This window comes from Prunus avium, chromosome 7, assembly GCF_965620075.1.
Source record: "Prunus avium chromosome 7, drPruAviu1.hap1.1, whole genome shotgun sequence".
Taxonomy (NCBI): Eukaryota; Viridiplantae; Streptophyta; class Magnoliopsida; order Rosales; family Rosaceae; genus Prunus; species Prunus avium.
The window spans coordinates 19913329-19927753 of NC_142290.1; the positions used below are offsets into that span (position 1 = coordinate 19913329).

The 14425-nt window shown below is 33.3% G+C and overlaps 1 long non-coding RNA gene across 3 annotated transcripts; it reads right to left on the reverse strand.

Annotated features, from left to right (window-relative positions):
• Positions 1 to 436: 436 nt before the first annotated feature.
• Positions 437 to 2652, reverse strand: LOC110745185 (uncharacterized). 3 transcript variants are annotated; one of them, XR_015825804.1, is made up of 4 exons: positions 2349 to 2652; positions 2087 to 2218; positions 1308 to 1381; positions 437 to 741 (listed from the first exon to the last, which is right to left on the reverse strand). It is a non-coding gene; the product is annotated as an uncharacterized LOC110745185 (long non-coding RNA). The 3 variants fall into 3 exon arrangements; XR_015825805.1 differs by having other exon boundaries at positions 2087 to 2250; XR_002524768.2 differs by lacking the exons at positions 2087 to 2218; positions 2349 to 2652 and adding an exon at positions 1675 to 2041.
• Between the last annotated feature and the right edge of the window lie 11773 nt (positions 2653 to 14425).

The following is a 14425-nucleotide window of genomic DNA, read 5'->3' on the forward strand; positions in this document are numbered from 1 at the left end:
AAAGCGTCGTCTATTTGATGTAAAGGCGATGGTTTTTTAAAAGGACTGTCGTCTATTTGATGTAAAGACAACGGTTTTTGTGAAAAAAAACTGTCGTCTATTTGATGTAAAGGCGACGGTTCTTTTTAGAGAACTATGTTTTATTATATCCAAAGACGTCGGTATTTGTTAAAAAACGTCGTTGATTGTATATAAAAAAGACATTATAGTGTTAAAATAGGTCATTCATAATATATACAGACGACAATTTTTCCAATAAAACCATCGTTTTATTATCTTTAAATCTGTCGTCTAATAAGTTCACAAGCTATTACATTTTAGTTTTTTGAAGAGTCAATAATTATTACATAGTCAACCAATCTTTATTCTATTACATACATACTTCCTACCTATAATTGGAAATAACGGAGCTCAATAATAAAACTATCAGTCACAATAAAAAAATTCATTGCATTAAAAAAATATCAACATTCTTCCACCAAATTCACAAGCTATCCAAATTTGAACAAATTCAAATCCAAGTCTAGACATACATCTCTCTCAAAAACAAACCTAGATGACTCTACAACCCAGTCTAGATAGGTCAATTGATCCAAAAACATAAAAATAAGATTCACCACAGTTGAATGACTGCAAGCTTCTGCTCTTCTGGTGGAACCTTCAAAAGCAGGCATATCATCCATCTGGTTGCAACTTCAACTCTTTTACCAACTGTTTACCAAACTATGTGATTCATCTGACCTGTACCACGAAGTTATGAATTAAAAAATGAAAAGAAATGGCAGCAAAAATGTAAAGCAACTTAAAATGAGACATTGTGGTGCAATTGTTCATAAGATTTCCGCTGTTTCTCATATGAAGAGACATTTTCATCACTGAGCTCTCTTTTAGCATTAAGGAATTTGGCATTTTCATGCTCCATTTGGCAAAGTGACTAAAAGTACCACGAAAATGCATTAATTACAATCAAAACCAGTATTCCACTATTGAAATAAAGAAACAGATATCATTAGCAAGAAAATAAATTAGAAGCTCTGTCCAACATAGATAAAGCACACATATAAGGTGTAAAATCAACATCTAACCCTCTAGACCCAGAAAGAAAGATAGAAATGTAGAGAAACCAATGTTGTTACCACTAAACAGCAATGTACAAAGTCAGCAATCTTAAATTAATAACCAAAAATGAAATACAAGTCTCCTATAACAAGAGAAGTCATATGAAAGTTTATGTGAAAACGGTACAAGAGCACAATTGGATATTTTTTTTTCACTCTACTCTGTTAATAGGATTAAAATTTACTTACATGAGGATAAATAGAGATTGACAAAGATATCGATTGGCCAGTAATCAGATGTACGTTTAAATGATTTCACCAAGCTGACGGGAAAAACATAATAAAAATAATAAGTCACCTGCAGCTAAATTATCACAAGTCCACTGCTAGATGAAAATACATCAAATATAAAAGTCCAGCTTCAATAAATTTTTACCCTTTCAATTCCACTTTGGAATTTGACTCAAAATAGTAAAGGGATAAATATAGGCATGCGAATTAAATGGCTTAATATATTAAACAAACAAAATATGGCTACAAATACCACACAAAGTAGAAGATAAAAAAATTGCAATAATCAGTGCAAGAATCAAAAAGTCAGAGAGCATAAGCTCACCAATAAGACTAAAGAAAAAGGCAGCATGAAGATGAAAACCAAATAGCCAGAGATCCAAGATTTCTTATCATAGGAGCTCTGTCAAGTTAAGTGAAATGTTCAGTCACAATAAAATGAGCAAGTAACCCATATTAATAGCATCATTGAGCAAATATCATTCAGACTTCAGAGTACTAGAGACTTCAAATGAGATAAATACCAAACAAAAACAAACCAAGAAACAAAAACCATAGAATTCTATAACCAGAATAGGAAAGGCAATGGACCTATAATGTTAAAATCTTAAAGCATTTCATCATTTTCTATGAAAAACATACAAATTCTGAAAATTGGATAAGAAAGTAAGACATGCCGACTAAAGAAAATAACAAATCAATAAATTCCAATAAAATAGTGAGCATATATAACATACCTTCCCTTCTTCTGAACAATGCAGAAGCTTTTAGAACCAAACCCAAGGACCCTTCTACTATAGCCCCAGTTTGTAATGGAATTGCAAGGGGTTTTTTCAAAACTACAGTTACTATTCAAGTTAACCCCAAGACTGCAAGAAGCCATAGCCACAACCATTTTAAGCTTAAAAATTAACAAACGAAAAATCAGAGATTCAGAAAATTAACAATGAAATTCCAAAATAATTAAATCAAACAACAAAAACAAAAAGTATTTTGGACCTGATGATGTTGTCGGTCCTCAAACGGATCAATAAGGGATGGGTCTGTTTTGCCTCATCTTCTTCGTCAGCTTCTTCTTGATTACGAAGGCCTTGTGGGACGGTTGTGCATATTTATAAAAAACCCAAATGAGAAACTCACTTAAATCCCACGAAATTAGCACAATACATGAACAAACATATATATATATATATATATATATATATATAAAGACCGATTTCCATAAGTCTTTCTGGATCGAGTCGCTGAGTTTGATGAGCAAGTTGAGTGCCTGAGAGCGAGATCTTCTTTGAAGAAAGTGAAGGTCGAGATCTTCTTTGAAGAAAGTGAAGGTCGAGATCTTCACCGCATCCAAACATCTCTTGATTCTCAGATCCAGAACCTCCCTCTCCGTCTTGTGGATCTGTGAGCTAGAGAGAGAGACAACAAGAAAGAGAGCGCCGGCAAGAGAGAGCCATCGAGAGAGGGCCGTCGAGAGAGCCAGAGTGAAGATAGCTAGAGAGTTAGCGCGATATTAAAACCAAGATGGCGACCTCAGTGACCTAGATGGCGAGATCTGTGACCTGGATGGCTCGATCTATGACCCGGATGGCGAGCTCGTAACCAAGATGGCGCAATGGAGATGGTGTTTGAGAGAGGGAGAGAGGGTTTTCTGAAAGGGTCGTGAGAGTGAGTGTTTGAGAGAGAGAGAGAGCTGTACGTGAAAAGTTAGAACTTAAATGAAATTTTTGTCCAGCGTGTTTTAAAACACGACGGTATTAGAAATGAATGGTCGTAATTTGTATTTGCGCCTTTTAAAGTGCGACGGTTCCTTTTGGAGCAGTCATAGATTTTCATAGTTTTTCAAAACTCGAAGTTTTTTAGTTTTACGGTCGTCTATTACCGGTCGTGTTTTTCCATAATTGTAGTAGTGAATTAATGAAAATCCCGCCATGGTTAAAAAGAGATAGAGGAAAAAAAAAATCTCCATATATGTGCTCATCTCATCCACATTATCTCCATCATGTCCCACTATGTTCGGAGTGGGGCTGTAAACATCACATCATGTCGGATGGTAATTGTCTCAAACGCCACTTATCTACTACAACAGGTTACCATATAGTGTGTGTGTGTGTCTCATATCATCAACATATGTCATAACATACATCTTCATACATCGCCACCATGAAACGACAAACATCGCCACCATGACACATCATACATCGCCATCATTGCATGGCATACATTGCCACCATGAAATGACATACATCGTCATCAAGTCATTACATACAACACCATCATCACAACATTGTGATATTTGCTTGGCTCGGCCTTGCTATCTTTATATATGAGCTCAGCTCGGTGTTGTGTAGATACAGCTTCACCAAAATGGATTAAGCTGCATCCTCAACTTGTGATACTCGCAAGTGCACGAACCGTTGGTAGTATAGCATATGTAAGTGCGAGGTCGATTCCACAGGGATTGGTGATTGAATGATCCAATTTAGTTTCCCTACACAAAATAGAAACAAAAACAAAGAACATAAAACAAGGAAGAAAGAAATAAGTAACTCAAGCAAATAAGTTCCCAAGTTCAATTTAGATTAATGGATTGATTCTAGCTAAAGTATGATTAAGCCATGGTGTGTGGTCATAACCTTGTGTTCCTAATTCCCTAATTTGATCATTTGTTGTCTAACCTAAAATTAAGCATTAGGAACCCATTAAGCATAGAAGAACATTTTAAACAACCAAGTATGTATCTAATCCCTGTTGTCGAATGTCCATACATACTCTTCCTATTCATAGTTCAATTCGAATTAAAGCATGGTGTATACTCTTAATTCAAACCAAGATAGCTAACATGCAAGCCTAAATGGTGATCAATCATTCAAACTAGCATATTAACTTATAAGCATAATGAATAAGAACAAAAACCATAATTGAAACTTGGAAACTAATTCAACTTGAAAACTTTAAGAAAAGAATTTACATTACAAAGAAAAATAAACTACAACTAAGAAGCAAAAGGAAAGCTAGAATTGAGAACTAGAAAGCAAAATTAAGAGAATTTGAGGGAGAGAAGGGAAGGGAGCTCTAGAGAAGTGTTTGAGAGCTCCCCCCATTGGGGTGTGTTTACAAGCTTAGAGAACCTCCCTATTTATAGGCCTAAGGAAGTGAAAAATCTGAATTCAATATGGCTAATGCATACAACACTTGTTTTATAAAATCTGAAATGGTTGATGCACTTGTATTAGAAAATTTGAATTGGTTGATGCACTTCACCAATAAATCCCACCAGCAGCCCTAGCTCATCTTCATGTCACCATGACCAAGCTTCCAACCAGCTCAATAGCTCATGCCTAGCTCACCATGACCAAGCTTCCAACTAGAAACAATAGCTCATCCTGAGGTCAGCATGACCAGCAACTTCAAGGGCTTACGAATTGGGCTTCCCTTAAGCAAATTAAGACTTTAAGCACTCAAACTTGAAGTTCAGAATGTCTTCTTTCCATCCATATATCATTTGGGCCAATCCAAGGTCGGAGGAGGAAGTTAAGGCCAAAACAAATTGCTAACTCATTTTGCGCGCTGATACAATCCATCCTGAGCATGGCTCTGTGTTTGCTAGGTAACAGACTCCATATTTATCCAATGGGGCTGAAATTTGGATATGTTATAGTACACACCCATTGGAACAACTTTCATGAAGAATTCTGCCTCATCCGATCTGTGTAGGTTGCTGAAACAAATCTTATAATGTGACCTACGGAACTGGACTGGCAGGGGGCTGTAGCCAAAATGAGTTTGTCTTTAAGCTCTTCATCCATTCATCCAAATTAGGCCTTAACATGCTTGAATTGCATGAATTATGCTCTCTTGCTCTTTTTGCCTACAAAACACACAAAGAGAGGCAAATAACATAGAAATCTAGGAAACTAAGCAAAAGAAGTAAGTAAATTTGGGCATGTATATGTATGAAATTATGAGCTTAACACTCGGCCACACCATCTCCAATATGTCTCTCCATGGTTAAGGAGAAGGAATATTATCTCCATATATGTGCTCAGCTCGGCACCCCCTTCACCTTGTCTCGCCATGGTTAAAGAGAAGGAATATTATCTCCATATATGTGCTCGGCTCGGCCAGACACTGGTTTTTCTTGAAAGTCCTCAGCCAAGAAGCTATTCTCGACTGTGAACTTGGGGACTTCTATTGACACCATGTTGACCTCACCTTCCCCCTTAAGTAAATCCCACCAATTAAGGGATAACACTTGCTTGTCATATGTGACATCCCACCAAACAAGGAATAGCTAGCCATGCCCCCTCATATGCCTTCTCAATACCCAAGACCCTAAATTAAGGGGGGGGCATGCAAAGGACCTAGCCATCAATCAACCTTGTCTACTCCAACTTGGACTATAAAAGGGAGCTCACCACCTCCAAGCAAAGGATCAGCTGCTACTTCCTCACTTCTCCAAGAGCTGTCCAAAGCTCTCCCAAGCTTTCTATTTCTCTTCTACTAGAGCTCTCAAGCCTCTCTCCCCATATTTCTCTCATGTACAATGTAATCTCCATATTCAAATACAAATACAAAGCTATAAGCCATAGTGGATGTAGCCCCATTATGGTTACTCAAACACTTGTGTTATGTGTGTGATTATGTCTTAATCCGATAGGTACAAATTCGCCCGTTAACAAACTTCAACACCAATTTCTTATGTAGTAAATGAGTTTTGGGTGTGTTTCTAAAATGCATTCCATGTGGGGTTTAAAGAAATTATATCAAACATATAAAGCTTTAATTTCTATGTAAACATTTTGTGTACAGAAGTTCCAGTTCTTACAAATTCATTTTGCATATATAGAACTACAAGTTCTATGTAAATCTTTTGTAAATTAATGGACAAAACTTCGGGTTCTTGATAATTTATTTTATATTTATAAAACTATACGTTTTGGCAATCATAAAGATCCAATGAACTTCAGGTTCATATATGAAACATTATGAACTTCACATTAATATTAAAATAAAGAACCATAAATTGTAATGTTCCTTGGTTGTCCATATTAAAATATATTTGAAACTTCAGGTTCAAGTATGCGGATCCAATTAAAATGAATTAATGCTTGTGTGTTGAACTACAAGTTCAAATTAAATATAAGAATAATAAAAACTAAGAACCAAGGAACTTGAAAGTTCCAATTAGAATTTGGTTACAAATTGATTCTATTGTGGAAAACTTGATAAATATATAATTTTAAAAAAACAGTTTGATTCTGAACTTCATATTCAATTAAGATATTATATATGTTATGCCAGAACTGCAAGTTCTTGACAAAGTATGAACTGCGGGTTCATATTAATATTAATCTCAATAAAAATTAGGGAGTTTCACTAAAACACCCAAAATGGGGGTTGAAATTATAAAAAAACCCAACACCCAAAACACTTTATAAACACACCCAAAACCCATCATTACACACACTCAAAACCCATTTATAAACACACCCAAAAAATATACAATTGTTGATTGTGGGGTTGATTTTGGGTGTGTTTCTATGTTTAAATAGTATTTGGGTTTTTTTATAAATACATGTCTAGGATTGGGTTTATTTATAAATATCTATAAAAATTATGAACTTTGGATATAAATTAACATATAATTGAAACTTCATGTTCGAGTACGTATATCAAATTTAAAAAGAATATTTGGTTTTGAACTTCAGGTCTAAATTTGTATTATAATATGATATTGTTCAAGGTAATAAAATAAAACGATAATAATTAAAAAAAAATTAGAAAACATGAAATTCAAATAATGTTGAAACTTCAAGTTCATAACATGATGCATATTTTTTAGCCCAAAATCATAATACATATGCACTTGTTGAAATATCAATTTGGAGGTTGACACAATTAGAACTTCAGGTTCTATAATTTACCTATTTTAATGCACATGTGGCCGAAATTTATAGTTTAGATTAGACATAATTAGAACTTTGGGTTCAAAGATTTTTGAACTTTGGTTCATATTAGGAACTTCAGGTCCTTAAATGTAAATTATTGAAATGAAAACAAATAACTGAATATAACAAGAAAAGTAAAATAATAATTAAAATATTAAAATAACATAAATTGTTGGAACTTCTGGTTCCAATTAAAGAAAAATCAAAGAACTCCAAGTCTTGATTTGCTTTATGAGAATTGCATAATTCCAAGTTCTTGTATAGATATTATATGGATTGAGAACTAAAAGACTTTATGTCTTTATTTAATTATATAAGAATAATTTAGGGAGTTCGGGTCCTTGCATAAAATAAAAATAAAACCAAAGAAAATAACTAAGTAAAAATAAAATACAACAAAAATTAAAATATTGCAATAATAAAATAAATTGTTGACACTTCTGGTTCCAATGAAAAATGAATCAAAGAGTTTCAAGTCTTCATTTGCCTTAAGAATTGGGGAATTTCACAAATATTTATATTATAAGGATTGAAATATAAGGATCTTCTGGCCCTTACATGATTGAATAAGAACTAAGGAACTTCTAGTCCTCCATTAGTTGTACAAGAATTGAGATTCTCGAGTCTCTTACTTTGCTCTTGAATGAAAATCTTTGATTTCTGACAAATAACAAAATATTGTTGAAATCTTGTAAGTAGATATAGATATCTATAATAAAAATATAAATTCGTCATAACTCATAAGTAAATGAGAAATATAATAAAACAATTCTTATCTATTTGGAATCTTGTCATTCAACTTATTTCCATTTGATAAGCCTATGTAACAAAAGCTTTCATACTTGAGACGAAACTATGCTATCTCAAGTGGTTAGAGACTCATGTTGATAACGTGTTATATAACTAAAGGAATTTGTAGAGAAAAATGACGAGTAGAGGAAGGCAATAGAAATTAGTCTCAAGAACTTGTCATCTTCTTCTTTGATAATCACTTATTTATAGGCTTACAATGATAAGAAGCTAACCCACAAATTATGAGTTAAAGGCTACTAATTACATAAGTTACACTATATCAAAAAGTGAAGGTAATGGATGTAATGGTGGTCATCCACATTCTATCTATTAATAATACACAGAAAAAATTTATGAATTATCTCGTCTATAATAGTGTACAAATTCCAGTCAACATTTGCTTACAAAACAAGTTTGTGTACACTTGTAGGGAGGGTGATATTTTTTTTTATACATATTTATTTTGGCCTGACGTAGGGATGATGATTGATATTAATAAAATCTCTCCCCATAATCTCGAAGTTCCTAAAAAAATGTTTGTTTGAATATTTTCTTTGTTAATAACCAAATAACTGAAAAAAACAAAAAACACAAAAACAAAAACAAAATCCAATAGGATATAGTAGATATATACTATATCCTATTGGCTTGATTTTGCAAAGTCTTTATTGATTTAGAACTAATATATATCTGGCCATATATAACCTAACTTCATTAACGTCACCCTTTGACTGCATAAAAACCATTAGGTGGAGCACTGCTCTCTTAATTAAACTGTTCTAAGATCAGCAAAACACCAATAATAAAACTCTAATGGATAGATCCAAAAGTAATAAGATAAATAATATAATATAATATAATAGTAATAAGATAAAATAGTAATAAGATCAGCAAAACACCAATAATAAAACTCTAATGGATAGATCCAAAAGTAATAAGATAAATAATATAATATAATATAATAGAAATGGGTGGTTAATGAAATTTATCAAGAAATTAAATAATATAATAGTAATAAGATTGAATCAATTGCCCTTACGAAAACCAGATTTCTTAAAAAAATAATAAAATGGAAATAAGACTGGGTCAATTGCTCTACTCTATGTGTAAGATGTGTGGTTTACTTACTTACTACGTGCTTGACTTGGATGGATTCTAAGTTTTTTATTCTTAAGCGTATGCTTTTATATATGCATGTTAGACTCATCTGTTATATCCAATGGCTCAACACCCCATTTGGTTTTGCTTCAGTCAACACCTCGCGTGCCCATAGGTTTCAACAACTTCAATTTTCTGTGGAAAGAGGTTTGTTTTTTGTGAACTCCAGCTACACTGACCTAGACACAACGTTAGCTACATGTTTTCCAGTTCAGTGAAAAAAATAAAAGAGATTTGTTTACAAGAGTTTCCTTCACGTATCAACATTAACGACAAACGTCATGTCACTATATATTGTGTAATTTAGTAAAGTTAAAAGAAAGAGATGTCATTTTCGAGAGTTTCGTTCACGTCTGTATATTAACGATTGATAATTATCCACGCACGTGCTTGAACAACTTAAGTTTCATTAAGTTTCCACAAATGAAAACAAATGTATCTTGTATTGAACAAAGACAATGACATACAAATTTGTTCTACAAATTGATGGGGTAACTAAAAAGCATATTATACTTTATTTAGCAATGACGTGTTATTAGTAGGTTTGATGTGTCACAACAACCATGCAGGTGAGCAGTCGCTGTATCAATTTGTATATATTATCTCTTATAGGAAGTACTTTATTCATACCAGAAACTAGAAACAGGAAGTACTCTTTATACATACCCTTAAACGTGATTAATCACAAAAACACATTAACATGTTCTGTTTCATTGAAAATGATCGTAAGCTTTTTTATTTTGTTATTTATACAAATTAGGAGAGAGGAAATTGAGCGCATAACAATGAGTACATATATAAATATTTTTAGTTACTTGAGCTACGAGCTCTTTTTAAAATAATTTTCAACACTTAATTTATCAGGCAAGGGCTTGTAACTCAATTGGTTAAGAGCATTTACGCATGTTGTTGGGTTTATTTTTATACATAATTTATCATGTCATTCACCTAATTTTTTGAGTTGGTTCTTGACAATTTATAGTTTTTTTTTTCTTCCTTTTTGTGTTTTTATAGATTTTACCTTGGTTGGAATAAATGTAAGCAAAAAGTGCATTATTGAATATAGATTCTGTTTTTGTTCATTTTCGTAGGTCAACTTTTTGGCCTTGGATCAGCATGTTCCAGTGCTCAGATACGAGGAAGATCTTCATGAAACCTATTCCAATGGATGTTGACTACAACATATCCGAATTTGAGCTCATTGAACAAATATAGCCTATCCAATCGATCCAGAATTGATCCTAGCTCTAAAATTGTGGTTTGTACCACATTTACCTCTATTGGATGTCACCATCCATTTTCTACTTGTTACCACACTACTTGGTATAACAATGTTTTACTTAGATAAGCTGGAATCTCTCTCAAGATATTGAAAGTTAAAGAAATTATGAAAGTGAAGACAAGTGGAGAAAAGGGCCAAAGAACTTTGGGTAGAAAGTGAAATATCCTATGGAGTAATGAGTAGGAAGAGAGAAAGAGGAGAAGGTATCTAAGGGGCAGCAACCAAGCAAGAAGGATCATTCTCTACACTTTGCAATTTCTGATTTTTAAAGACGGAGGAGAGCAAGGAGCAACCAAAGAGAGGGGAGAATGGCATGATAATTGGAGAGAACCTTGGGGAGCCTTGAGGCAATGATCCAAGGGATTGAAGATGCAACTCTCTTTCTCTTCCTTCTTTTATTTTCTTTCATTTTATTTCTTTCTTGTATTTTCTTAGTTTCAATGTAACTTCTTATTTTTCTAGGGCTTAGATTGAAGCCCTAAACATGATTACACTTTTGTTTTGACGCGTTATGTTTATGGATTTCTAGATCTTGTTGATGAATTCCTTTTCACCAATTTAATCATATGTTATGTGTTTGCTTCTTTTGATTTAGCACCTTAGGTCGTATGCATCTAGCTAAAGTTGAGAAATTGTGTAAAATACCCAAGAACATAATTTCTAATTAGCAACAAATGATTGAATGTTGAATTAATAATTGGCACAAATTAATGTGCTAATCATCAATGTTGGAACTAACAAGAGGCTCCCATGGGCTGTAGCCTGGGGCTAAAATTTTAATTTAAGCTTTAATATATAAACAAACATACTATAATTCAATGTTAGCCCATTAGCACAACACAATACTTTCACTACTACAAAAATTGAAATAGACGACGGGGAAACACCGTCGTCTTTTTCTTTTTCAAACCGTCGTTAAATTGACAGTCGTCTTTTTGAAAGTCAAACTACGACGGTAATTCACCGTCGTCTATTATATGTAAAAACGATGGTTTTTAAAAGAACCGTCGTCTATTACATGTAAAGACGACACTTTTTCTGAAAAAACCGTCGTTATTGAATGTAAAGACGACACTTTTTTTTATAGAACCTTCGTCTATTAAATATAAAGACGACACTTTTTCTGAAAAAACCGTCGTCTATTTAATGTAAAGACGACACTTTTTCTGAAAAAACCGTCGTCTATTTAAATGTAAAGACGACACTTTTTCTGAAAAAACCGTCGTCTATTTAATGTAAAGACGACACTTTTTCTGAAAAAACCGTCGTCTATTTAAATGTAAAGACGACACTTTTTCTGAAAAAACCGTCGTCTATTTAATGTAAAGACGACACTTTTTCTGAAAAAACCGTCGTCTATTTAAATGTAAAGACGACACTTTTTCTGAAAAAACTGTCGTCTATTTAAATGTAAAGATGACACTTTTTCTGAAAAAACCGTCGTTTATTATATCCAAAGACGTCGGTTTTGTTCCAAAAAATCGCCGTTTATTATCTGTAAAAATGATGTACTAATTTCATTTTAGATATCCTAAAAAATTATTTCTTTCATAAAACTTGAAGATTCAATTGTAATTACATTGTTTACCAATCTTGATTCCTACTATATCCATACAAAATACCATATTTATAACATTATAACCTATAATTACAAAATACCATATCCAAAGCATTAACCTATGGTTGTTGTATCTTCCACAATTTGTACTTGTTCTCCACATTCAACTGTCATCTTGGAGTAGTGTTCTAAGTCATCTTGGTCAAATGGATCTTATATTCTTCTAAGTTGTCATCTTGGCCTTTGAGCTACACTTGATATAAGCTGCAGCACCTATTTGCCATGTCATCTTACCTGAGCAATCAAAAACCACAATAAGATTACATTATCTTGCTGTCATTTTAACTAACAAAAAATATGCATAAGCTTATGCAGGAAAAGTTCATTTGTAACACAATACAGAAGAACATTTTGACTAACTTAGAGTTTCTTTTGTGACGTGGATGGCGAGCTCACCAAGAAGGTGCGATGGAGATCTGTCATCGAACCTCAAGCGACATCGAAGACCAAATCTGATGTTCTAGGATTTTCCCATCTCGCAAGGTCTCTAGATATGTTTTCAAGGACATCGTCGTCGTTGACTGTGAATATGGCGTCGATGGCGGCTAGTAATGACTGATGCGAAGAACGATGGCGTTGATGGCGTCGCTGCGTCGATGGCGTTGATGGCGTCGCTGCGTCGATGGCGTTGACGGCGTCGCTGCTTCGATGGCGTCGATGGCTGGTAGGTACGTATGAGGAGTAGAAAGGTGAGAGATGGAGTGTTTCAGATAGCTCAGGAGGGTTTCAAGAAGAGATGAGCTCAGGAGGGTTTCAAGAAGAGATGAGCTCAGGAGGTTTCAAGGAGGGAGAGATAAAGTTTTCAGAGACGGGGGAAAATTTGAAAATTTGTCGAGCGCGAATTCACTTAAGTGGCCTTTTTTTAGCGTGTTTTAAAAGACGACGCTTGTTAATGAGAGATAAGGTTTTCAAAGACGGGGAAAATTTTGAAAATTTGTCGAACGCGAATTCACTTAAGCGGCCTTTTTTTAGCGTGTTTTAAAAGATGACGCTTTTTATAAAAAAATCGTCATCTTTACATACAATAGACGACCCTTTTTTAAAAAAAACCGTCATCTTTACATATAATAGACGACCCTTTTCATAAAAAACCGTCGTCTTTACATAATCCGTCATTCGTTTGTTTTAAAATTAAGTCGTTTATTATGATTTACAACGTCTTTAATTTCTTAATGCCGACGTGGTTTGTGGGTTTTATTAATAATATTTTATTCTATTTAATTCGAAATATTCATAATAAATTTAAAATAAATCCAAAAAATGCAACGTCAACTCCTATGAAGTCATTGAGATATTTTCTTCCCCCTTAAGCTTTAAAAAATTAAGTTTGAGTTATACAAATTTAAAATTACCACCAAAAAGAAAAATATTTTCATGAGTCACAACATCACTTATACTTTAATGGTTTAGGGTTTAGGGTTTAGGGGGATAAAGGTTTATTTTTGGGGTTTAGGGTTTATGGTTAATATATATTAGGCCGTAAAACCATAATCCCTTTTCTAAAATTATTTAAACATATATATATAATTTAGGGTTTATATTTTATGGTTTAGGGTTTAGGGTATAGATGTAATAAGCGTCATGTTTATTTATATTGTTAACGACGGTTTTTTTGTTTTCCGTCGATGATTATCGAAGAGCGCATTTCTAAACCATGATTTCTTTAAAATGACGTTATACACACATAACAACGTCATAGTTTTTTAAAAAGCGACGTAAAAGGTTTTTCAAACGACGCTATTTTTCAAACCGTCGTCTTTACATATAATAGACAACCCTTTTTATTAAAAAACCGTCGTCTTTACTTCATAATAGACGACCCTTTTTATAAAAAACCGTCGTCTTTACATATAATAGACAACCCTTTTTTATAAAAAAAACCGTCGTCTTTACATATAATAGACGACCCTTTTTTATAAAAAAAACCGTCGTCTTTACATATAATAGACGACCCTTTTTATAAAAAACCGTCGTCTTTACATATAATAGACGACCCTTTTTTATAAAAAAAACCGTCGTCTTTACTTATAATAGACGACCCTTTTTATAAAAAACCGTCGTCTTTACATATAATAGACGACCATTTTTATAAAAAACCGTCGTCTTTACTTCATAATAGACGACCCTTTTTATATGAAAACCGTCGTCTTTACATATAATAGACGACCCTTTTTATATGAAAACCGTCGTCTTTACTTCATAATAGACGACCATTTTCATATAAAAAGGGTCGTCTTTACTTCATAAAAGACGACCCTTTTTATAAAAAAAACCG